The sequence below is a fragment of the Schistocerca nitens genome, chromosome 10 (genome assembly GCF_023898315.1).
Source record: "Schistocerca nitens isolate TAMUIC-IGC-003100 chromosome 10, iqSchNite1.1, whole genome shotgun sequence".
Taxonomy (NCBI): domain Eukaryota; kingdom Metazoa; phylum Arthropoda; class Insecta; order Orthoptera; family Acrididae; genus Schistocerca; species Schistocerca nitens.
This window is the reverse complement of record NC_064623.1, coordinates 58,635,639-58,658,765: the sequence shown is the minus strand read 5'-3', so window position 1 is coordinate 58,658,765 and position 23,127 is coordinate 58,635,639. Positions and strand designations below refer to the sequence as shown.

At 45.3% G+C, this 23,127-nt stretch overlaps 1 protein-coding gene and 1 non-coding gene across 2 annotated transcripts in view; both read right to left on the bottom strand.

The window, feature by feature from the left end:
* LOC126210277 (venom protease-like) overlaps positions 1-23,127 on the bottom strand; it is a 65,841-nt gene that overhangs the window by 36,069 nt on the left and 6,645 nt on the right. The gene's annotated exons all lie outside the window — the stretch shown is intronic.
* Positions 12,264-12,338, bottom strand: Trnas-uga (transfer RNA serine (anticodon UGA)). The gene has a single exon. It is a non-coding gene; the product is annotated as a tRNA-Ser (tRNA).

Genomic DNA, 23,127 nt, shown 5'->3' with positions numbered 1-23,127 from the left:
CATCACCGCAGTCAGCGTCTTCAGTCATTGTTAAATTAAATAACACATCTAATTTCATGTATATATACCCTCTGAGCACTGCAACTCAGTGGTAACATATATTTTCTGTAAAAGCTCATTGCATGCAAAAACCTTACGTAACTGATATCACAGCTGGGTGGTGAAGCACCCTCGACGCAAGGACTTTGTAAGATACTGGTCCTGTGACAGTGTGGAAGAAGACCAGGTGAAGAAGAAGAAAATGGGATACTCCTACTCAACAATATACAGGTGATGATAGCAGGTCCCTCCAGCTATGGCAAGACAAATGTTCTCATGTCACTGCTAACAACCCAGATAGAGTACATTTTGAGCATGCATGTGTATTTTCAAAAACTCTGTTTCAGCCCAAGTACCAGCTGCAAAAAGATACTGCAAGGTGTCAGTGGTGTATCATACATGAAATTAAGTCAAAGCAGTGAAATCCCTCAACCAGAAAAAGTAAAACCATATTTGATGATGTCACTGTAGAAAACCAGGATCAAATTCTACGATATTCATCACATAGGTGGTGATGTATTTTATTTGAGTCAAACGTATTCCAGAATCCAAAAATAGTTGGTAAGGGATACTGCAAAGCTTATTATAGCCTTCAAACAATTTGAATACAAAGTATGTTTACCATGCTTAAGTAGGAACTGACATGTCTTTCGATTAATTTGTAAAGGTAAGTGCAAATTGCTGGAATCACAAACAGTATGGGTTTGTTGTTATTGATAAAACAAGAAAACTGAATGATGATAGGTATAGATGCAACTACCAGTTTTTTCATATATATAGTTATGAAACAGGTGGGTATGTTAGTTTACAGGATCGCAGTTATTCTGGACATTCCACCAGAGAGGATGGGTATACATAGGTGAAGAATTCGTTTATACACAGTCTCACGCACATAAAGGTAAGGCTCTAGAGATGTATTTCTAGAACTTTCTGAGGCTGGTCAACGAATTAGGTGCTAGGGTTACTCCACTTGAAAAGACGAAATTGATTTAACTTAAAAGGTTGATAGAACTGGACAGGATGTATATGAGGTGCACCCTATGAAGGAGTCTGCTTGGTATATAACAAGATGTCAACTAAGCATAAGATCATCGTGTCAGGAAGGCTGATCGAGAGAAGTTACAACTGATAAGGTTAGGACATTTGGATCAAGAGCAGACACTCTGAGAAACCTTTAACCACTTACTGAATCTCTCAATGAACTTTCAGCGATATTACACAATGAAAATAGCATCGCTAATTTCATTAACCATCACAGCGATGCTAGGAGAGACAGAACATTTCGTGTTAGTGGTGAAAAACCATAAGTGTTGAGCATGCAGCCTATAAGTTTAAAAGTATAAACAATATTGGTAGGTTAAGTAATTTCAAAGAACAATTGGTTTAATGAACCTCTTTTTCCTAAATGATACAAAAACTGTAAATTAGTCACTCAAAAACGGTGAAATACTGCAATTGACTGGTGTACATAGGAAAGCAGTGTGAAATACAGAACCATTATAAAACCTATATCAGATGCTTTATACAGCATTGATGATGGTATTGACATCCAGAATAAAGAAGTCAGCAATCGACCCCCTAAATATATGGCCAGTAGTCATATTATTATTGTTATTTTAATAGCAGTAGTACTAGTGGTAGTGGCTGCTGTCATACACAACCATTGGCAGCTTGAAGTATTGCAGCTGCTGCCAGCTCACAAGTAAGAAGTCCCACAATCAAATGGTTTGTAAATAGTAAGAATAGTTCACACATTTTGATGTCGTACATTTTAAACGGGGCTGAAACAAATTTGCTTGGGAGAGGAATGATGCGCAGGAAAGACGTTTTGTAACAAGTGTCTATCCTCATTCCTGTGGAGAGTTCTTACTTGTGATGCATTGAGAATTACATAATCAATCTATAAAAAGGAAGGTAGTTAGAAATAAGCAGTGCCAATTGTCTCGTTAAAGCATTAGTCTGTGGTTTAATAAAACATTTAGAAAAACTAAATACCATTTATCTTCCGTCATTTTAAAAACAAAAGTGTCAAATAAAATTCTTTTCATTGTAAAGTTTAGTAGGGTACTAATGTTCATGATGGTGGAGGGGAGGTAAGGGGAAAGGGGGAGATACAAGCTAAAATCTTATTTCACTCGAGGGATAACGTTCTCAGAAAGGCGAGGAACCACTGTTACAGCAGGTGGTGGTATTCTCAACAAACTGCCAATTCAATTGCACATTCTGAGGTGTAATTACTGCAGACCTAGTACAGAGTTTCAAATACTTGTGGTTTGTGTTGAGAAGGCGATTAGCCTACTCGATGAGGCATGTTTGGTACACGACATTGCGTATGCAGATATGAAGGTCTCTCAGGAAGTCACTCTGCAGATTGAATTGCAACTGGTAAGGCCAAGGTAATATGCGCGAGAAAGGGTACTGATATAGTGCAGCGCATTGTAGCATTTGTAGTTGATAAAACCGTGGATGGTATAATTATGTCGGGCTTGGGTGTGAATTTCAAACATGTTATGAGCGCCACACTTATTGCGCTGAAGAAGAAGAAGAACAAGAAGACAACGATAAGAAGAAGAAGACAGGGCAGGTTTGTTTCAAAATTGTATCCTGACAGCGATGTATTAAGCTAAAGTCGCCATGAAGGTAAAGGACCTGTTAAAGCACCCAGGGTTCTACTGATACCGAAGATATCATGCGGAATTATCCCCTTTCTCGTTACTGCCCTTGCAGGTCTCACTAGCTGGTGGTGCTACAGCTACTGAGTGAACAGTCAAGAACACACAAAACTCCCAGAAGCAGTTAGAGGAGGCAAGGTAACGTAACTGCATGATGGAAGCAGCTGCCATCGGAAAAGGACTATAACTGAAACCATACAAGAAAGGAGTAGCTCTCTGCATAGATAAAAAAAGGGAATTTAGCTATCGAACTAGATACAGATCTGCTCAAGTTTGTTATGAAAAAATTCAGCATTCCAAATTTCCGTGGTGTCTTTATGTGGGACACATTACTATGTGGAAATCCAGAGAAAGCGGAATTTTGAATTTAGATGTCGCTGTAGGACCAGGAACCCGCTGGGCGGCGTATGGTAAGCAAATTAGAAATGACATCTAATATTTCATCTCATTTCGAGACCTGCAGCCACACGAAGAGTTACAAAGATTCTCCACCGACAGAAGACGTGTGTTTCACAATTTTCATCGCTACCGAGACTTTCATACTCACTTGTGTGGGCATCTGTGCATCATGTTCTCCTTAATATTTACGAAGAAGCGTATTGGAAATGCATTATGCATCAAATTGTCAGTCGAGATTCACATGCAGTGTTGTATACTCTGACTTTAAAAGAACAATCGTTAGTATTACACGTGAATTACTTCCCACCGATTGATTTCAGCAGTGGAGAGTAAGAGTATTGCGCAGATAGGGCTGGAGCATTCCGAGTATCACAGAGGCTAACAATAAACTTCATCTGGAAAATAATGGTGGAAAAGAAATTGTGGAAACAGAACCTGGTGCATACAATACTGACGATTTAAACGATGTTTTAAAACATTCTAGAAAAGGGGTTGTGCTACACATAAATATCAATACATTTAAATCTGAAATAAAGGCAACGAATGCAACAACTGATTTTAACCAGAAGGGTTCAATAGGACGACTACTGGGTTTCACAAAAAGACAGGTTTTGAAGAAGGACCCTACTAAATTTTACAGATCTGACCAGTCATTGGATGTATTTCCTGTCAGTACAATTCATGTCGAGTGCAACATTGCAAAAATGTGGCTTTTGAATATTTAGTATTGTCTATCACGGTAAATATGATTTTCTCTGAATACAGTCGGAAGGAAAGGTCAAGTATTGTGATAATTTCTTTCGGTTTTAACAGTGTGCAGCACATGAGGACATGGGCGAGAATTTCGAGATAAGTATGATTTTTCTACACATGTGATCAGAGGAAGAGGGCAATTTTTGTAATGTTTAATTTCGTTTTTAATACTTTCTGTTGCATTAGAGCATGGCAAGAGTTTTAAGAGATTTTTCTACACGTGTTTTTATACCTGTGGAGACGAAGTTCCTATATCTGTAGCACACAATGTGCTATTAGAACAGGTGTTTTACTCATCGACGTTTGTGTAGTTCGAAGTTTTCCATTACAAGCAGTGAGTTACAAAGCATTATTCGATGTGTAGCCACAATTATGGTTTTTCTTCAGTTACCGGTATCTGAACATTTTTCTATGTGTGAATGATGACAATTACTTCATGAGAGCATTTTTATATCATCCTGCCAATTTTAAGTATCTTTGTTTATTTGAATTTTAAGTAGTAAAGCTGTAAGGTAATTGTCAGTTTGGTTTCTCCTCTAAAATGTAGGAAATTTTTCCAGCAAGATAATACACATATTAATAAATGAATACAATTCCAAAGAAAGTACCTTACATACTCCCCCAGCAACTGAGCAGAAACTGAAACATTTTCCAACCAGTTTTCAAGTGGAGGAAGGGAGGGGAATTAGGGCACAAGAGGAGGAAGTGTGGGATGAGACAGGGAAGTGAGGGAGGGGAGGGGAAGTGGGGGGAGGGCAGGAGTGGGTCTGATGATATCCACAATGTGACAATAACACATCTACCCCACTGCGAAGGGGAGGTGGGGGACCACCCAGAAAGAGCCGCCATCTTGATTAAATTTGGCAACAATGCAGACTGTACCAGAATGACGTTTTACCCACTACTCAGGGCACACACTCTATAATTTCAACTTCAGTACTTCTGTGATTGGAATTGAAGTCCCCTTAAAATTCTGCGATTCTCAGTACAGACTCAGACCATCTGTTTCTGCGACCTATATTCCATTCAGTCTACAGCCTGCTTCCATAGTGTACTGCAGTCAATCTGTTTCTTGAAACTGTAAAATGCCATGGTTGCTACAAACAACAAGTGTCTTTGAATTAATGAAAAATGAAGGTGTGGAAAGTGAACTTTAGAAAAATGGTGTTACAGGTCTGTTCGCTAATTTACCATCTGCATTACTGATGATTTTAAAAACTAAAGATCATTTCAACGGAACTGTTTCAGCCATATGAAGGAAATGAGATGAATTCCCCCACTTGAGGAGTGCTTGTCCAAGTGAACAAAGTACTGTAGAAAACGAACTGTTCCTGTGGCCAGTTTCATGTTCAAGGAAAAAGCAAAGTGTTTTACTCAGTGTCTCAGGATTGAAGGATTTTCAGCAAGGGAGGGGTGTTTCTTAATCTTTAAAAAACGTCCCACCATCACGTGGTAGCGTGGACAGTTCAACCTGTGAAAGTATTGAGTGGACTGGTGAAGTAAACCAACTTTTAAATGACTACGAGCCACACACCACATTAAACGCAGACGAAACTGGGATTTTTTTAATAAATGTCTTCCTGTTTGAACCCTACCGTTCAAAGACGAAAAGCATCATGGTGGAAAACTGAACAAGAACAGAATAACTGTCCTAACTTGTTACATGGACAGATCTTACAAGCTGGAACCAGTTATGGGTGGTGTAATTTTCAAAATGTGCCTCTAGAGAGAAAAATCTTCGAAGAAGTGCTCGGCACCTAGCAGGAAGGCAACTGGCAATAGAGGTGTATCAGGTGGTTGCCTACCCCACAGGCACCTAGCGCTACTTGGAAGGTTTTCTCTACGAAGGTATTTTTTTTTTTTTAATTCTCAGTAAATGCTGAGGCGGGTATCATCGAGGTTATTTCCGAACTGGAGAGCTTTGGAGAGATCCTTTGCCGTTTTATTCATTTGTCAATGTCACACCCTGTACCGTCCCAAAACATTTTAATATTAGATTATAAGTGAATACTAACCGCTCAGGCGAGATACAATTTTCTCTCATGCGTATTATTATTATTATTATATAATATTCTGTGAATCATTTTCGAGTGCAGAGAATACAAAGATGCACTCGAACGTTTTTCACAGCCGCCAGACGTTGCAGCAGAGCACGTAGTTTTAAGATTTCTATTTTCAGTTCAATAGCCGAGATCCAGAGCCCCGACCCAGACTACAATGCAAACTCTAAAAGTGGTAAGAAATAATTCTTATTAAACAATGATTAAAGATCTCATGCTTGATTAAAAATCCTAATTAGCCGAGGCAATAATCTGAAAAAATTTATTTCATTTTTCAACGAATACTTCCATGTTCTAAGATCAGTGTCAGTAACGTGACAAACAATTTTGCTAAAGATTAACTTTGACTAAACGGACAATTTCCACAAAAGCAATATAATGTAACTCAGAATCGAAACCAAATTATCAATTATTTTGAGCAAAGCCCAGCACGTTACAACAATACTCCATCATTATCAATCCATAATTTGTGTAAAAAAATAATAAATCACGTTGTCACGCGAGAACCCCTACGTGATCAGGCCACAGGATGGAGTGAACCTGGAGCACTGAAAAAGCATAAGAACCTCTTGCAGCTTCAGATCACATTCAAATTTCGCCTAATGCTTTTGGACGGTCCCAAGCGGTTCCACCCTTTCGACCTGAGCAAAAATTACGGCCACACTGCACTCAAAAGGGGTGATATAACGTTCAATGGCGTTTGTAGACCACGATGTCTTTAGAGAAGAATTGAAGCGCCAGGGAGATGACAGCAGTATAAAAGAGTATCAAGAACGTCTTCCAGCTGCTGTCTTTTTTCGACGGCCAACCGCTGAGGCCTTTTCGTGTCGATTCTGACCGACGATGTGTCTGAAATGTCGTCCTCGGCCGCTCGTAAGAAATCTGAGTGACTTCAGAGCTGGGTGTTGCAGTTGTGACCTCCATCGCCGAGGTGTCAAAATATGGCGGTGAAGTGTGCGTAAGACGGAGTGTCGCGACTTTCCCATCGTGTGGCGGGTGCACAGCGATGTTGGACAGAACTGTGGTGAAAATTCTTGCCCATCATTAACCCACTTTACACATGACACTAACTTCCCAGCTGTGGCCTTTTTTCTCACACGTGTCGACACCTTCTTGTTGAAGTGTCATCGAGCCCGAGGATGACATCGCAGGGCGCCACGCTATTGCACCCTTACAAGTAAAGTTATAGGAACGCTTGGGCTAAATTTCAAACTCTTGTGTCACAGTGGGTGTCAATTAAGGGGATCGAAAAAAAGTGATCCTTTACTTCTGTTGGGCAGTGTACTTTTAAACTCTCGTTTGTTTGAGCTTTTTCCTCCGTTCCTCTCCATTACTTGAACTCGTATTATGTTAAACTCCCGGAAATTCGAACTTTCTCCCTGGTTCCCTCAAATTCAAATTATCGAAAGTCGACTGTATATCATTGAGCCGTGTATCGACTCGTGCTACACCTTGTGTTTGGATTGCATTGGTTTCCCTTTTGTTCCCCTGACATGTTTGTTTGATATGTTGTCTGTCATTAAGTGGCTGCTTGGTTGTCTTTTCCCTCTGCTATCGATATCTGCGTTTTTTGCTTCCGGGAAACTGCTATCGAGGAAGTGAGAACTTTGACTGGTGGTAACCTCGTGTGGTGGCTCGGAAGTAGGGGCGTTGCGCTCAGAGAGAGTGTGGTGGACACGGGAGGGCAGTGTGGCTCTGCAGCGCGAAGCAGGCGTGGTCGGTTGTTCCAAGTCGCCACGTGATGTATGTCGGTTGTGTGTAACGAGCGGGTCGAGTTGACGGAAGAGCTCCCAGCGGGTTGGTTGTATACAGAATCGCCCCACGAGTAGTTGCTGTTCATTTCGCCTTGGTGGGACGTTAACAAGCTTCTTTAAACCCTCCGTTTCGACACTGGAGTTTAAAAAGGAGACACTTAACATGAAGGAGCGGTCACTACCCGTCAACGTTGCAGAGAAGACGTGAACTCCGGTGACAGAGCGTGTTGTCGCGTGACCGTGGCGTGTTGGGTACGCTGGCAACGCGTGCGCGGTCGGATGTGTGGATCCTGGCCATCGGAGGTCGTGTACTGCCTGTTCGAGCATAATTGCAAGTTCAGTTCGTGGAAGGTTTAATCATTAAGTAATAATTTTGTGTAACCAGTGTCTCTTCTGCCTTGTGGCCTCCGGCAATCGGGTTTCCTGTCCCCGGTACCGGTGTAATTGAAGACAGCGATCTTTCCTCCTCCTCTCGTTACTGTCCGATGGGAGGTGCAGTTTTGGCAGTTTAATTGTTTCGCTATTCTGTCGTGTGTTATGAGTAAATTCACGCTTCTTGTTGGTTGATCATGAGGTCGTTTATTCAGGACTGTGTGGTGTAATGTTTCCTTGCACGAGGTTAGCTGTAATTCTGTCAGCAAGTTAACCCATCTTATAAGTTTTCGCTGGCTACAAGTCGGTGCAGTGACCAGCCTGAGAGTGGCAATTGTGTTTACGGGCGTATTTAAATTGGTCAGTATTCTGTCTAGCCTGAGCATCCCTGCGTGGGTGATTTGTGGCCGCATTAACCCGACCGTCATATCTGTTACGGGGTCGACAGAAGCGTCCGATCCCACGCGTCTGCTTTGACCCGTGACGTAAGGGTGCTGTCGTGTGTGACGTCATGACGGCGAGGAGTTTGGTTTGAGTGTGGCTGTCTCCAGTTCTGTTTTATCTTATTTTATTTACTTTTCTGATCTGTTCGTTCTATCCCGTGAGAGTTTTTTTTTTAAAAGACAAAAAACACTAATCAGCCACTGAAGCATCTTTATCTTCTATGGGTTGCAGGGGTTACGACCTCTGGGGAGGTGGGTGGGTATTCATGCATGGCTGTCTTCACTTACACGTTGTAGCTACGCAAGGCGTCTAAATTTGTTTATATTTAGTTTGCCCCCCACCCAAAACACCCCATTTTCCCGCGCTTGTCCCGTTAATGTCATTAGGCTTCTTGTGGAAAGTGTGTGTGTTTGTTTTTGTTTCCGCCATATTTGTGACGTCATGGGTCAAAGCAGACGGGCGGGATCGGACGCTTCCGTATTTCCCTGTTACGTTCTAATCATATTCCAGGACACTTTTGTTTAAAAATTTTTTAAATTCCTCCAAGTTTGTAAATTCCTTTTATTGCCATTAATCGGGTGTTTGCTGAGACCTGTTTAATTTTTTTAATGGCGGTGTCTGTAGCTTCACTACCTCACCGTACTTTATTGACAAGGCTCTGTATTTATTTTAGTAGCCTGTTTACTAATGTTCTTTAATTTTTTAAAATTGTTGTATTGCTATAAATTACTTGATTTAGCCGTTAGCGGCGTGGTTAGAAGGCTGTTTATTGCCATACTGCTAGTTTCTGTAAGACACGAATAAAACTTTTGTGAAAATCTCAACTCGACAGTAAACTACTAGAAATTTGGCCCCGATTCCCACATTGTGGTGTGGCTTGTAGTAACCGTGACCACTGTGTGTGTCAATCATCACTTCGGAAGTAAAATTTTCTCACAGCGACACTGCCCAACATTCTAATTAAGTAGCTTTTTTAACAAGTCTGCTTGATTTTTATCTGTCGAAATGTACTGGAGGTCAGTCGTTCCGTTCATTACTTTCTCCCTGATGAAATTGTGTTTTATGCCGATGTGCTTCGTTCTTGACCTACCTATATGACTCTTGGAGAGAATAATTGGCGCCTGATTGTCGCAGCACGCAGTCGTCCCCTCTCCAGTCGGTTCCTTCAGGTCACGTCTCTTGAGTAGCTCTCTCTCCCTTGCGCAGTCTGGCACTGACTAGTATTCTGCTTCCATTGCACTCAGTGCAACTGCAGTTTGTTTGGTAGTCTTCCAGTACACCACCGATCTTTCCAGTATTATCACATATGCGATAATGCGTTTGCTATCACTTACACGGAGTGTTCAAAAAAATCTCTCCGCAGTGCCGCATGATTTTTAGCCTCGCGTGCCGTATGATTGTTCGCCTGCCTGGGTTACTTCCCTTCAAGTGGACTCTCCAGACATTCCACTGTTTCGTTTACCTCAGCCAGCGTCAGTAGTATCGTTGGTGTGTGTCGTGACGTGTTGACGCGAATGTTTAAGTTTAGTTTCTTTGTTCGTTTGTTTCGTTTTTGTTACTGTTAAAGTGATAACCATTGAAATACGTGTGTTTTTAGTCGAACAAGTGTTCAAAGCTGGCGGTAAATACACAGTTTCAGTTTGTCAAACATTTAATTCAGTTTTCCCGAAGACAACACTCCCACATCGCGATACTGTGACAGATGCACTGGGAAGTAGTCGTCCTAGAGTTTTGTCTGAGGATAAACTACTCGATATTTACGATAAAATGTCAGAGTCCGAACAAGTCAGTAAGAAAAATCGCCCAGGAAATGGCTCCAAATGGCTCTGAGCACTATGGGATTTAACATCTGAGATCATCAGTCCCCTAGAACTTAGAACTACTTAAACCTAACCAACCTAAGGACATCACACCCATCCATGCCCGAGGCAGGATTCGAACCTGCGACCGTAGCGGTAGCGCGGTTCCGGACTGAAGCGCCTAGAACCGCTCGGCCACTCCGGCTGGCTCCAGGAAATGGATGTTAGTGTCGGAACGGCCCACACAGCTGTAAGGAAAAAATTAGAACTTTTCCGATACAAAGCGACAGTCGTGCAAGAACTGAAAAATAGTGATCATGGCAAGAGACTGCATTATCTTCAATAGTTCAAAACTTTCGTTCAACAAAATGGAAGGGATATTCTTAATGAAACGTTTTTCACTGATGAGGCGTGGTTTCATTTACCCTGGTATATGAACTCGCAAAATTCTCGTATGAGGAGTACTGCAAATCCATTATGTATTCATGAGGAACCACTTCATTCTGTGAAAATAGGAGTTTGGATTGAAATTTCTAGACGTCGGATTGTGGGTCCCATATTTTTCAACGAAACAATAAACGCATAACGATACTGCAGTGATATTCTGTACCCATTCATAGGAGAACTTGTGAAATACTGAACGGTTATCTTCAACAAGATGGTGCAACCGCGCATACAGCTCGCGTTTCAATGTCAATGCTTGCTGATGTTTTTGGTGATCGCGTAATTTCATAGGGACTTTGGCCTCTACGATCGTCTGACCGAACACCACCTGACTTTTTCTCCTGGGGTGCAGTGAAAGCAACTGTCTATAAAAATCATCCAAAATCCATTGATGTATTGAAAACTGCAGTATCCACGTTCACTGCTTCTGTCACAGAAGAAATGTTACAGCTTGTGTTTAGAAACATGATTAGACGAATTGAATTGTGTGTTCAACAACAGGGAGGACACTTTCAACATTTAATGTGACAATTTGTAAGTAAAAAGGAATATTCAATAAATTAATAACTTGTATTGCGCTGAGTTTCATTTCGGTGTATTCACTGCGGCATACGGCACGCGTGGCTAACAATTCTGCGGCACTGCGGAGAGACTTTTTGAACACCCCGCGTCAACAAGCGTCAGCGAGTTCTTCAGGTTTTTCGCCAGAGGGGTCATATCTGAATTTGTGATGTGCTATTTGCTTCATGTATCCGTTTTACTGCGTTCCAGTGGTTCATGTTCAGTTTTGAACCACACCGTGACGACATTGCCATCGGAAAAGCTGTGTCTCGTCCTCTGTGAAAGGTGAAGGAATCCACCAATAAGCTCACGATATCAAAAGTTTTTGACTTCATCATCGTACTTCTCATCAAGGAAGAATCAGTCAAGAAGTTCCCTCTGTGAAAGACTAATTTTTCCATCTGTTCTGTTTTCAAAATTCAGTCCTAACGTGTGCGACACAATGCACATGTGCTTCATTTGAAAGAAATCTTGTTGGAGAACCTTCACCTTTTACCTCACTTCATTCTGTCCGAATGTAATCATGACATCCATAAACAGTGACAGTATAACTTTCCCTTCCTTTACATTTAGTATGTGTACACGTTTTTGTGAACCCTCGTTGCCAGTTTTGTAAAGGCCTCGTCGCTGCTGCTGTAATGGTAGGCCGAATGCCTCTGTTGTTACGGTAGGCTGAGCTGGTGAGTTCGTCAAACGGGTTCTGGCGCAGTACGCAGCTATACCTCAGGGTCAGGTAACAGAATAAATGGAGGCTCTACAACACCCCAACAAATTAGTAACGAAGTCACACAAATGAGTTAAAAAGGTTTAATTATCGGTGTGACTTCTCGAATAACCGAGTCTACAACACTGCATGTAATATAAAAGGCCCTCATGGCTAAGCGCAAATAATCGCAGGTAAGCTTCACAGTACATAGAAATTGGAATTTACAACTTTGTTGAAACTTCCCGGCAGATTAAAACTGTGTGCCGGACCGAGACTCGAACTCGGGACCTTTGCCTTTCACGGGCAAGTGCTCTACCAACTGAGCTACCCAAGCACGGCTCACGCCCGGTACTCACAGCTTTACTTCTGCCAGTACCTCGTCTCCTGCCTTCCAAACTTTGCGGAAGCTCTCCTGCGAACCTTGCAGAACTAGCACTCCTGAAAGAAAGGATATTGCGGAGACATGGCTTAGCCACAGCCGATTTACCCGCCAAACAGGCACTACACGGGTTTATTTCACCATTTTCACAGTCTAACGCGAGGACTGTTTCCTTTTTTATCATATTATTCATTGCACTCTTTCTCATATACGTCATTCAGCGATGGTATAAGTCTAGCAATTTTATGTTAAATTGATTATTTCTCAGTACTCTTGCTTATCTGTCACCACTATATGGCCTCATATTATGTAATATATAAAATACCTTTTTGCTGAGTTTTAATGAAGTCTCTCAGATCCAACGTTCTTCATCGAAAATAATCTTTATATCGTTTTGCGGTGAGCTGCCTCACAGATAAGATTGCCTCACAGAAGATTGTTATCTTAGGCACAAGCAGTGTTCTCTTAGCTAAAATTTCTTCATCCAAATCTTCGCTGTTAATTATCCCCGCCATTACTGTACTTTCGCCACGATTTCTGTTTTTCTCCCAACAGCTAAGCCGTGATTTCAATTGAAATAGTTTTATCAACAGCTGAAAACGCAGTTTTGATTTGGTACTATGTGACGAGTTGCGCTGAAGTCCATTATAGAGTTACCACTAATCAGTGTAATTGTGACAAAGGAAACACTCATACTAATAGAACCTCGTTTCTTCTGCTCTTTTCTTTTTTATCTTTTTCAGAGGAATTTCTTGATATGTGACCGACTTTGTGACACTTGTAACAAACAGAAGCAACTTTTCGTGTCGCTTATTTCCTTCTTTGGTCCTGTCTCTGTCACGTTGTTCCTTCAATGCCTTCGATTATAGGTATTAGCTTCCAGGGACGTCGCAGAATGTTTATCTTCATTATATTCATGACGTACAGCATCTTCAGCAAGCACACCTTTTTATTGAAGCATAGTTAAAGTTACTATCTGCCACATTGCACAAAGCTGTAACTAGTGCATCCCATTCGCTTTAAAATTCACACAGTATTATTATTGCTGGATCTCCATCTTTGATTTAATCACCAATGTTCGTTAATGTGCTACATTTTGTTTATTAGCTCTAAATAATATTCGAAACCTTCATAACTCTTGATCTTTAGCTGCTATAAATTCCGTCTCAGGTGCGCAGTGCGAAAGTTTGTACTCCTTGGGGCGCATAATTTTTTAAGTTCTTCTCATATTGCTTTTGGATACGTCAAATTTCGTATGTGCATTTTCTGCTCGTCGTATATGGAAAGTACAATTTTTAGTAGCGTCCACTGTGGTTCGACAGCCATGCCTTTTTATCAGAATCTGTTACAATCATTTTCATTTGCTACGACCAGGAAGCGTAATTCATTCCATTCGCTTTCGCAACACTGTTTCTGTTCTCCATCCTCTCTGTATATTTTGCTACTCGTCTTACCGTTGTTAAATGGGCACGTTTTGTTTCCCGCGAGATTCACGAACACAACTCTGCGTCAGTCAACGTTTTCCAGAGGCATCGCACAAAAAATAATCGGCATCGACAAATATTTCGTCTTTGTCACACGTACGAGTTTTACATCGGTAATGGTGTCGTCCATTTGATAATGGAGAGAGATGCGCACGGTATAAATGCTAAGGGAGGCAACGCTAAAGTAAAGTGAGGAGATTGAAATGGATGTAGGTTGCGGTGGTTGTTCGGCGATGTGTGTGTGTGAATTCCTAAGGGACCACACTGCTGAGGTCATCGGCCCCTGGACTTACACACTAGTTAAACTAACTTTAACTTATGCTAAGAACAGCACACACACCCATGTCCGAGGGAGGACTCGAACCCCCGGCTGGAAAGGCCTCTCCATCCGTGTCACAGTGCCTCAAACCGCGCGGCCATTCCGTGTGACATTCGCAGATGAAGAGGCCTGTTCAGGATAGAGTGGGTTGGAGAACTGCATCTAAGCCGACTAAAGACCACTACAGTAACAGCAAGCTACGGGTTCTGTCCGTCTCCCTTAGTGTCTGGTCTGTATACTGAAGAGGCAAAAAATGAAACAGACGAAAGGCTCATCAGTTGGACTAAAATTTGAGGTTAAACACAGATCCATGATAAGATACTGAGTTTGCTATTAATGGTATCTGTCGAAGTGAGGAAGAACTAAAGTCTTATAAGCACAGAATATGGACTGAGGCTAAACGAAATATTTGATGCACAGAGAAATAAGACTGGCGATAAAGCTAATATTAGTTTCTTTGATTTTGATGCAGCTTTATTCATTTCACTCTTCTACCTTTTTCAAGTAGAAGTAATTTTTTGTAATAGAACTGTTATCTACTGCACGCTTAATTTACGAACAAAATGGTTCAAATTACTCTGAGCACTATGGGACTTAACATCTGAGGTCATCAGTCCCCTAGAACTTAGAACTACTTAAACCTAACTAACCTAAGGACATCACACACACCCATGCCCGAGGCAGGATTCGAACCTGCGACCGTAGCGGTCGCGGGGCTCCAGACTGAAGCGCCTAGAGCCGCTCGACCACAGCGGCCGGACATTTACTAACAATATCACTCTGCCACATAAATGATTTACAGATCATTTTATATTTAACCTATAACCCTAAAATTATTGCATTTATCACAGGTGTTCTATACGAGATTGTCATTTTGCTTTAATGTAAAATTACGTTACTTCACACCGGGAAGACGCAGTACTTAAGCGCAAGTATATAGCGCCCACTGTATTGCAATTTTTCCTTATCAATTAAGCTTCCGTAGTATTAAGCCGAAGTTTCTTTTTATAGCGGCGTTATTTTAGCTCATATTTGCTTCTCTTTCCCCATGTGTTTATAACTGTGCTCCTTTGTAAATAGAACTCTAGCTTCTGCACTCTGAATTATACGTACAGTATTACTCTGTCAGCAAATGCATTAGAAATTTTATACGTAATGTATACCGGTAAATTTATTGCATTATTAGTAGCCTTGTAGAAGAAATATTCATTCTTACTTTAATGTGAAATGCTATTAATTAACACAAGCAAAGCGTAGTTCTTACACGGATGTATTGAGCGCTCTCTAAATCCCGATTTTTGCTTATCGCTTGAGCTTGTACCTTTGAACGATTGTCTTTTGTCTCTGGAATGGTGAATACATATGTAATGTAAATATTTTATTCTTTGGACTAATTTTATGATTTTATGCAGACAAGAACGTACACTATATGATCAGAAGTATCCGGACACCCACAAAAACATACGTTTTTCGTATTAGGTGCATTGTGTTGCCACCTACTGCCAGGTACTCCATATCAGCGACCTCAGTAGTCATTAGACATCATGAGAAAGGAGGACCTCAAGGACTTCAAATGTGGTCAGATGATTGGGCATTACCTGTGTCATAGGTCTGTACCCGAGATTTCCACACTACTAAACATCCCTACGTCCACTGTTTCCGAACTAATAGTGAAGCGGAAACATGAAGGGACACGTACAGCTCAAAAGCGTATAGGCCGATCTCGTCTGTTGACTGACAGAGACTGCCGACAATTGAAGAGGGTCGTAATGTGTAATAGGCAGACATCTGTTCAGACTACACACAGAAATACCAGGCTGCGTCAGGATCCACTGCCAAGTACTGTGACAGTTAGGCGGGAGGTGAGGAAACGTTGATTTCACGGTCGAGCGGCTGCTCGTGAGCCCCGGTAAATGCCAAACGACGCCTCGGTTGGTGTAAGGAGCGTAAACATTGGACGATTGAACAGTGGAAAAACGTTGTCTGGAGTGAAGAATCACGGTACACAATGTGGCGATCCGATGGTAGAGTGTGGGTATGGCGATTGCCCGGTGAACGTCATCTACCAGCGTGTGTAGTACCAGCAGTAAAATTCGGAGGCGGTGGTGTTACGGTGTGATCGTCCTTTTCATCGAGGGGGCTTGCACCCCTCGCTGTTTTCCATGACACTATCACAGCACAGGCCTATGCTGATGGTTTAAGCACCTTCTTGCATCCCACTGTTGAACAGCAAGTCGGGGATGGCGCTTGCATCTTTGAACACGATCGAGCATCTGTTGATAATGCACCGCCTGTGGCGGTGTGGTTGCACGACAATAACATCACTGTAATGGACTGGCCTGCACAGAGTCCTGACCTGAATCCTATAGAACATCTTTGGGATGCTTTGGAATGCCGACATCGTGCCAGGCGTCACCGACGGACATCGATACCTCTCCTCAGTGCAGCACTCCGTGAAGATTGGGCTGCCATTCCCCAAGAAACCTTCCAGCATCTGATTGGACGTATGCCTGCGAGAGTGGAAGCTGTCATCAAGGCTAAGGGTGGGCCAACACCGTATTTAATTCCTGCGTTACCGATTGAGGGGGCCACGAAGTTTGTAAGTCATTTTGAGCCAGGCGTCCGGATGCTATAGAGTATGTCAGTGGGCGAATACATTTGTGCAGTTATTGTGAGGTACACTGAGTGTAGTATGGCTGCTGTCTTATGCCATGGTATGTGAAGTTTCTGATTTTTACATCAATTTCATATATGACAAGAGCCGCTTAGGTTCAGCTAATGTAATTTACCACCAAGTGATGTAACAAGTGAGTACGCTTACCCTACAAATATTTTTCTATTATTAATATCTTGTTATATATGTGAAATCCCCCCTGCGGGTCCAGGGTAAGAATAGGCCCGAGGTATTCCTGCCTGTCGTACGAGGCGACTACAAGGAGTTTCAACCGTTTCGGCCTTTCATGTGATGGTCCCCCTTGGGGTTTGACCTACATTTTTCAAAATTCTTCTGAAGTACGAGCCTTTTGGGGAAGGACACCTTACATGGTGTACCACTGGTCCTAAGTGCTCTAAGACCTTGGCACTCAGTATTGCACCGGCGTTGTAACCATACCCACTATTCCTCAAATTGGGCCTAAACGCCTGATGGGTTGTCCAAGTTACGCCCATAGTGCATCTCCATCTGCCCCAGCGATCATGATGGACTTTCCATGGCACCAGAAATCCAGCACGGTAGCCAGCCCGTTGTGGTGGGGTCGTCATGTACCCTCTAGGTTGTAGCCCCCTGACAACACAGGGATCGTACTGCCGATACCTGAGCTGCACCCTCCCCACGTCGGCCAAGGAGTAGATGCCCGTCTCCTTGGGGCATCAGGACTCCCGGCAACGGTCATCCTGCCAGGTGGCCCTTGCTGCGGCTGGGTGGCGCCCGTGGGGAGAGCCCCTGGTCGGAGTGGGTGGTATCGGGGCGGACGTTTCGCAGATGAAACATCAACACGTATCAGGTCGCTCTGCGGCCGAGTCTTTCAAAAGAAAAGGTACCGTTTCAAGTCCTGGTTCTCCTGCCCTTTCCCCCTTGGCCACTCCATGGGAGGAGGGACAGGCCCGCCGGCTTGGGGCGAAGTACTTCCCCCGCTATTTGGTCTGTTCTCGAACCGATGGGGGGACATTCGCCACCTCCAAGCCAATGTTCTTTGTTCATCACATTGAGGACGTCTTTGGGGAAATCGAGGCTCTCAGCAAGATGCGTTCAGGGTCCGTTCTTATCAAGACCACCTCCGCCACACAGTCGGCGGCGCTCCAGGCGTGCGACCGCCTAGGGGACATCCCAGTATCCATTGTCCCACATCTAGCACTAAATAGGACGCAGGGGGTTATTTTTCATCGTGACCTCCTGCTACAATCTGATGAGGAGCTCAGGGCCAACCTGGAGCGCCGAGGCGTGCATTTCGTCCGGCGAGTCCAGCGCGGCCCCAAAGACCGTCGCATCGACACTGGGGCCTTTATCCTCGCCTTCGAGGGGGACATTCTCCCGGAGAAGGTAAAGGTGATGTGCTACCGGTGTGACGTGCGACCCTACGTCCCGCCTCCTATGCGATGTTTTAGGTGTTTGCGTTTTGGGCACATGTCGTCACGGTGTGAGGCTGAGCCCCTTTGTGGCGATTGTGGACGTCCTCTTCGTGAGGAACATACATGCACCCCACCACCTCGGTGCATAATTGTCCTGGCGTCCACTCGCCTAGATCCTCAGACTGCCCCGCATATCAGAAGGAGAAGAAGATACAAGAAATCAAAACTTTGGATCGGCTCTCCTATACTGAGGCCAAGAAGAAGTATGACCGCCTCCATCCCGTGCCATTGACTACTTCGTTTTGCCTCAGTTGTGTCCGCTCCTTCCGCGGTATCCGCACCCCTATCCTGTCCCCCCTACGCCTCCTCCGCCCATCAGGGGGCTCCGCCTCCGCCTCCCAAATCCCTCCCTTCCAAATCCTCCTCCCCCGTGGCCCCCACCCCCTCTGCCCCAGGGGCCACCCTTCCTCCTCCTCCTCCCCCCACGCCACCTGAGAAGCGTTCCTCTTCTCAGGCGTCCATCGGGGAAACGTCCAGGACCCCAGCTTCAGAGGTCCGGCGTTCCAAAACGGACCCCGCGCGTGAGGACCTTCTTCGGGTCCAGCCCACCATCCCTGTGCCTCCTCGGCCTTCCAAGAAGGCCTCCAAGAAGAAATCTCTATCCCCCTCTCCACCCCGGCGCGTTTCATCTGACGCTCCATCCGTGAGTCGCTGCTCCCGGCCGTCCTCAGTTTCGCCGGGACGCTCTGCTGCCAGACGCTCCGCCGGCCTTTCGTCGGCAAATGATGCGGCCCCTCCTACACAACCACGGACAGCGGCCGCAGCTGGCGACGAGTCGATGGAACCGGATCCGCCTCTCGTCGGTTGTAGCGTTGTTCACTCGCAACCTGGCCCTCCGCGGCCGTCGAGGTGACCAGCTCTTCCCCCGTCTCGTTCCCCCAACCTTTTGACTAGCGATGGCGTTGTTTCATTGGAACATAAGAGGTATTCGATCTAATCGGGAGGAATTACAACTGCTCCTCCGCTTGCACTGTCCGCTCGTCCTTGGTCTCCAGGAAACCAAGTTGCGCCCGACTGACCGTATTGCCTTTACCCACTATACCTCGGAGCGGTATGACCTCACCCCTGTGGACGGTATCCCAGCTCATGGTGGGGTCATGTTGCTCGTTCGGGACGATGTCTATTACCATCCCATCCCATTGACCACCCCACTCCAAGCAATAGCTGTCCGCATTACTCTTTCTGCTTTTACTTTTTCAGTTTGTACCATCTACACTCCACCGTCATCTGTTGTTAGTCGGGCTGACATGATGCACCTGATCGTTCAGCTCCCTCCGCCGTTCTTATTGTTTGGCGACTTCAATGCCCATCATCCCCTTTGGGGCTCTCCTGCATCCTGTCCAAGAGGCTCACTCTTGGCGGATGTCTTCAACCATCTCAATCTTGTCTGCCTCAATACCGGCGCCCCGACTTTCCTCTCGGACTCTACTCATACCTACTCCCACTTGGACCTCTCGATCTGTTCTACCACTCTTGCCCGTCGGTTCGAGTGGTATGTCCTTTCTGACACCTATTCGAGCGACCTCTTCCCCTGTGTCGTTCGTCTCCTGCACCACACCCCATCCCCACGTCCTTCGAGCTGGAACATACTGAAAGCTGACTGGGGACTTTACTCCTCCCTGGCGACCTTTCCGGACCACGATTTTCCTAGTTGTGACAGTCAGGTCGAATACCTCACGGCTGTTATCATCAATGCTGCCGAACGTTCCATTCCTCGTACAACTTCTTCACGTCGCGTTTCCGTCCCCTGGTGGAACGAGGCTTGTAGGGACGCTATCCGTGCTCGGCGACGTGCTTTACGCACCTTTCGCCGCCATCCTACGTTGGCGAATTGTATTGAATACAAACGACTCCGAGCGCAATGCCGTCGTGTCATCAAAGACAGCAAAAAAGCTTGTTGGGCCTCTTTCACCAGCTCCTTTAACAGTTTTACTCCCTCTTCCGTCGTTTGGGGTAGCCTGCGCCGGCTGTCGGGCATTAAGGACCACTCCTCGGTACCTGGCCTGACCTCAGGTAATGAGGTCCTTGTTGATCCTGTGGCTGTCTCCAACGCCTTTGGCCGCTTTTTCGCGGAGGTTTCAAGCTCCGCCCATTACCATCCTGCCTTCCTTCCCAGGAAAGAGGCAGAAGAGGCTCGGCGACCTTCCTTCCACTCGCTGAATCTGGAAACTTATAATGTCCCCTTTACTATGCGGGAACTCGAACGTGCGCTTGCACTGTCCCGGTCCTCTGCTCCGGGGCCAGATGCCATTCACGTTCAGATGCTGGCACACCTTTCTCCGGCGGGCAAAAGCTTCCTTCTTCGTACCTACAATCGCGTCTGGACCGAAGGTCAAGTCCCCATGCGTTGGCGTGACGCCGTTGTTGTTCCTATACCCAAACCTGGGAAGGATAGACACCTTCCTTCTAGTTACCGCCCCATTTCTCTTACAAGCTGTGTCTGTAAGGTGATGGAGCGCATGGTTAATGCTCGGTTAGTCTGGATTCTTGAATCTCGACGACTACTTACTAATGTCCAATGCGGCTTTCGTCGCCGCCGCTCCGCTGTTGACCACCTTGTGACCTTGTCGACATTCATCATGAACAACTTTTTGCGAAGGCGCCAAACGGTAGCCGTGTTCTTCGACTTGGAAAAGGCTTATGATACCTGTTGGAGGGGAGGTATCCTCCGCACTATGCACAGGTGGGGCCTACGCGGTCGCCTGCCCCTTTTTATTGATTCCTTTTTAACGGATCGAACGTTTAGGGTACGTGTGGGTTCCGTATTGTCCGACGTCTTCCTCCAGGAGAACGGAGTGCCTCAGGGCTCCATCTTGAGCGTAGCCCTTTTTGCCATCGCGATCAATCCAATTATGGATTGCATTCCACCTAATGTCTCAGGCTCTCTCTTTGTCGATGACTTCGCGATCTACTGCAGTGCCCAGAGAACATGCCTCCTGGAGCGCTGCCTTCAGCGTTGTCTCGACAGCCTCTACTCATGGAGCGTGGCAAATGGCTTCCGGTTCTCTGAAGAGAAGACGGTTTGTATCAACTTTTGGCGATATAAAGCGTTGCTTCCGCCATCCTTACATCTCGGTCCCGTTGTTCTCCCATTCGTGGACACAACTAAGTTTCTAGGGCTCACGTTGGACAGGAAACTGTGTTGGTCTCCACATGTCACTTATTTGGCGGCCCGTTGTACACGTTCCCTTAATGTCCTCAGAGTTCTTAGTGGTTCATCTTGGGGAGCGGATCGCACTGTCCTGCTTCGCTTGTATCGGTCCATAGTCCGATCGAAGCTGGATTATGGGAGCTTCGTCTACTCGTCCGCTCGGCCATCCCTCTTACGCCGGCTCAACTCCATCCACCATCGGGGGATACGTCTTGCGACCGGAGCGTTCTACACTAGTCCTGTCCAGAGTCTTTATGCTGAAGCTGCCGAGTTACCATTGACCTACCGGCGCGACGTACTGCTGTGTCGGTATGCCTGCCGGCTGTTGTCTATGCCCGACCACCCCTCTTACAAGTCCTTCTTCGCCGATTCTCTCGATCGCCAGTACGGGTCGTATGTGTCTGCCCTGCTGCCTCCCGGAGTCCGCTTCCGTCGCTTGCTTCGACAATTGGATTTTGCCCTCCCTACCACCTTCAGAGAGGGTGAGAGCCCGACACCACCTTGGCTCCAGGCTCCGGTTCATATTTATCTCGACCTCAGCTCACTCCCGAAGGAGGGTACTCCGGCTGCAGTGTATTGCTCACGGTTTGTCGAACTTCGTGCTCGACTTGCCGGACACACCTTTATTTACACCGATGGCTCCAAAACTGACGATGGTGTCGGCTGTGCCTTTGTCGTCGGGGCCGCCACCTTTAAATACCGGCTCCTCGACCAATGTTCCAGCTTTACGGCCGAGCTTTTTGCTCTCCATCAGGCCGTTCAGTATGCCCGCCGCCACCGCCATTCATCGTATGTACTCTGCTCTGACTCACTCAGTGCTCTTCAGAGTCTTGGAGCTCCCTATCCGGTCCATCCCTTGATTCAACGGATACAGCAGTCCCTCCATTCTTGCGCTGATAATGGTGGTTCTGTCAGCTTTCTGTGGGTCCCCGGACATGTAGGAGTGCCTGGGAATGAGGCTGCGGATGCTGCAGCCAAGGCTGCAGTCCTCCTGCCTCGGCCAGCCTCCCATTGTGTCCCGTCATCGGACGTTCGTGGGGATGTATGTAAGAGGCTTGTATCGTTGTGGTGGGATGCTTGGTCATCCCTCCAAGGAAACAAGCTCCGGGCAGTAAAACCGCTCCCAACTCCTTGGACAACATCCTCCCGACCATCTCGGCGCGAGGAGGTCCTTCTGACCAGGTTGCGGATTGGGCATTGCCGGTTTAGCCACCGCTACCTGCTCTCCGGTGACCCAGCCCCGCAGTGCCCTTGTGGACAGGCATTAACAGTGCGCCATGTTTTATTGTCGTGTCCCCGTTTTAGTCAATTTCGTGTTGTCCTGTCCCTGCCATCTACTTTACCGGATATTTTAGCTGATGACGCTCGAGCAGCTGCTCGTGTTCTGCGTTTTATAACTGTGACTGGCTTGTCCAAAGACATCTAACCTTTTTACTTATTTTATCTGCATCTTTGTCAGGTCTTTCTGGTGTCCCCCTCTCCCCTTGAGTTTTATTAGATTCCATGTGCTCTAACAACAGTGACTGGGCGCTAATGACCTCAGTAGTTGAGCGCCCTTAAACCCAATCCAAAAAAAAAAAAAAATATATATGTGAAATAGTTTGTAACCGTTTTATACATTTTAGGGCCCACACCTTCTGAGGAAGATATTTTTATAAATGTT